This window comes from Haemaphysalis longicornis, unplaced genomic scaffold, assembly GCF_048455015.1.
Source record: "Haemaphysalis longicornis isolate Haplotype H1 unplaced genomic scaffold, Haemaphysalis longicornis Haplotype H1 scaffold_6, whole genome shotgun sequence".
NCBI lineage: Eukaryota > Metazoa > Arthropoda > Arachnida > Ixodida > Ixodidae > Haemaphysalis > Haemaphysalis longicornis.
The window spans coordinates 123,807,044-123,810,223 of record NW_027526407.1 but is presented as its reverse complement, the minus strand read 5'-3'; the positions used below and the strand labels follow the sequence as shown (position 1 = coordinate 123,810,223).

The following is a 3,180-nucleotide window of genomic DNA, read 5'->3' as shown; positions in this document are numbered from 1 at the left end:
CAATCTGGTTAATGGTGGTGGGGTTTTGTGCGGCCAGCGCGTTTAATGCCAAGGGAGAAATTCCTTTGAGGACATGGCGCACTCGGCTTTCCTCCGTCATGTCTGTATCCGCATGGCGGCATAGGGTGAGGACGTCCTCAATGTACGACGTGTAGGACTCCCCAGGTCGTTGCACGCACTCGTCCAATTTCTTCTTGGCGGCTTCGGTACGCATAGATGACAACGCCGAAGACTGGGCGCAGCTCCGATGTGAAGCGCTGCCAGTCAGGCAAGTCGCGCTCATTGTTGTGTACCATGTCTCTGCTATTAGGTCAAGGTAAAAGCCGACGTGCGCCCGCTTGAGGAAATCGTCCCATCGATTGAAGGAGCTGACTCGCTCGTAATTATCCAGCCAGTCCTCCACGTCCTCATGGGGAAGCCCAGTAAAAGACGGGGGTTCGCGCGGCCGGCAGGGTATTGTCCAGGCTGGCGCCGATGAACTCGCCGGGGGAGCACCCATGGCGGCGTTCACATCGGTGGGGCCACCTTGCGTCATAGTGATTGCTTGCGCCTTGCGTCGACCTGAGCGGAGCTCCAGGGGTAGGCCGGGGGTCGAGGTACGCGGGATCGAAGGAGCTTACCTCCACCACTTGTAAGGCGCGCACCAGTAGTCTTGGGGAACGTGTTTATTTGGCGAGCCTTGTCCTACGTGACAGGGAGCGAGCCCCAGAGAACAACCAAGATGGGCGTTGATGATGATAGACAACTGATGACGATGATGAAGCATGATTGCATGTGGAAGACAGGCCTCCGGAGTACGAGTCCACTGGCGCATACCCTTCTGCTAGTACTTCGCACATACCGTTTGTGTACAACTACCGGGGGATTGTCCGGACGCACATTCCTCTGGTGTCGGGGCACTAACCAGCGCCTACAATATATATATATATATATATATATATATATATATATATAAGACAGAAAATAAGGGTTGGCAGTCAAGAAAACCTCGGAAAGCAAAGGGGAGGTTGTGGTGGGTCATAGAAAGAGATGAAGAATTTTTTGAGTCGAAAAGAAAGTGGTGAAAAAATGCCCGCCGGGTGGGATCCGAACCCACGACCTCCAGAATACCGGTCTGGTGCGATAACCACCACGCTACCGGCGGGGCTGTTTCCCCAGCACTTTCTCGGGTATTTATGTTAAGGTATTTTTGTTTCCTGTACTTGGGGGTGGTAGCCAGCGCCACTCGGACTACTCGGGGTGAAGGGGACCTTCTTTTTAACCCCCGGGCCGTGACTCGAGCGTCTACGACATGTCGATAGTGGTCGACCAGCGTTGAACCCTCTTAAGCTCCCTTTGGCACCAAGACTGCCAGAACAGCGGCCCTCGCTAAGCATGTAGCGAATCAGAAAATGGGAAATGAGGGGCTCCGTGAAAATAAGACAGAAAATAAGGGTTGGCAGTCAAGAAAACCTCGGAAAGCAAAGGGGAGGTTGTGGTGGGTCATAGAAAGAAATTAAGAATTTTTTGAGTCGAAAAGAAAGTGGTGAAAAAATGCCCGCCGGGTGGGATCCGAACCCACGACCTCCAACATACCGGTCTGGTGCGATAACCACTACGCTACCGGCGGGGCTGTTTCCCCAGCACTTTCTCGGGTATTTATGTTAAGGTATTTTTGTTTCCTGTACTTGGGGGTGGTAGCCAGCGCCACTCGGACTACTCGGGGTGAAGGGGACCTTCTTTTTAACCCCCGGGCAGTGATTCGAGCGTCTACGACATGTCGAGAGTGGTCGACCAGCGTTGAACCCTCTTAAGCTCCCTTTGGCACCAAGACTGCCAGAACAGAGGCCCTCGCTAAGCATGTAGCGAATCAGAAAATGGGAAATGAGGGGCTCCGTGAAAATAAGACAGAAAATAAGGGTTGGCAGTCAAGAAAACCTCGGAAAGCAAAGGGGAGGTTGTGGTGGGTCATAGAAAGAGATGAAGAATTTTTTGAGTCGAAAAGAAAGTGGTGAAAAAATGCCCGCCGGGTGGGATCCGAACCCACGACCTCCAGAATACCAGTCTGGTGCGATAACCACTACGCTACCGGCGGGGCTGTTTCCCCAGCACTTTCTCGGGTATTTATGTTAAGGTATTTTTGTTTCCTGTACTTGGGGGTGGTAGCCAGCGCCACTCGGACTACTCGGGGTGAAGGGGACCTTCTTTTTAACCCCCGGGCCGTGACTCGAGCCTCTAAGACATGTCGAGAGTGGTCGACCAGCGTTGAACCCTCTTAAGCTCCCTTTGGCACCAAGACTGCCAGAACAGAGGCCCTCGCTAAGCATGTAGCGAATCAGAAAATGGGAAATGAGGGGCTCCGTGAAAATAAGACAGAAAATAAGGGTTGGCAGTCAAGAAAACCTCGGAAAGCAAAGGGGAGGTTGTGGTGGGTCATAGAAAGAGATGAAGAATTTTTTTAGTCGAAAAGAAAGTTGTGAAAAAATGCCCGCCGGGTGGGATCCGAACCCACGACCTCCAGAATACCGGTCTGGTGCGATAACCACTACGCTACCGGCGGGGCTGTTTCCCCAGCACTTTCTCGGGTATTTATGTTAAGGTATTTTTGTTTCCTGTACTTGGGGGTGGTAGCCAGCGCCACTCGGACTACTCGGGGTGAAGGGGACCTTCTTTTTAACCCCAAAGGCCGTGACTCGAGCGTCTACGACATGTCGAGAGTGGTCGACCAGCGTTGAACCCTCTTAAGCTCCCTTTGGCACCAAGACTGCCAGAACAGAGGCCCTCGCTAAGCATGTAGCGAATCAGAAAATGGGAAATGAGGGGCTCCGTGAAAATAAGACAGAAAATAAGGGTTGGCAGTCAAGAAAACCTCGGAAAGCAAAGGGGAGGTTGTGGTGGGTCATAGTAAGAGATGAAGAATTTTTTTAGTCGAAAAGAAAGTGGTGAAAAAATGCCCGCCGGGTGGGATCCGAACCCACGACCTCCAGAAACAAAAATACCTTAACATAAATACCCGAGAAAGTGCTGGGGAAACAGCCCCGCCGGTAGCGTAGTGGTTATCGCACCAGACCGGTATTCTGGAGGTCGTGGGTTCGGATCCCACCCGGCGGGCATTTTTTCACCACTTTCTTTTCGACTCAAAAAATTCTTCATCTCTTTCTATGACCCACCACAACCTCCCCTTTGCTTTCTGAGGTTTTC

The 3,180-nt window shown here is 52.0% G+C and overlaps 1 non-coding gene across 1 annotated transcript; it reads right to left on the bottom strand.

The window, feature by feature from the left end:
• Positions 1–2,001: 2,001 nt before the first annotated feature.
• Trnat-ggu (transfer RNA threonine (anticodon GGU)) lies at positions 2,002–2,074 on the bottom strand. Its single transcript has one exon. It is a non-coding gene; the product is annotated as a tRNA-Thr (tRNA).
• Between the last annotated feature and the right edge of the window lie 1,106 nt (positions 2,075–3,180).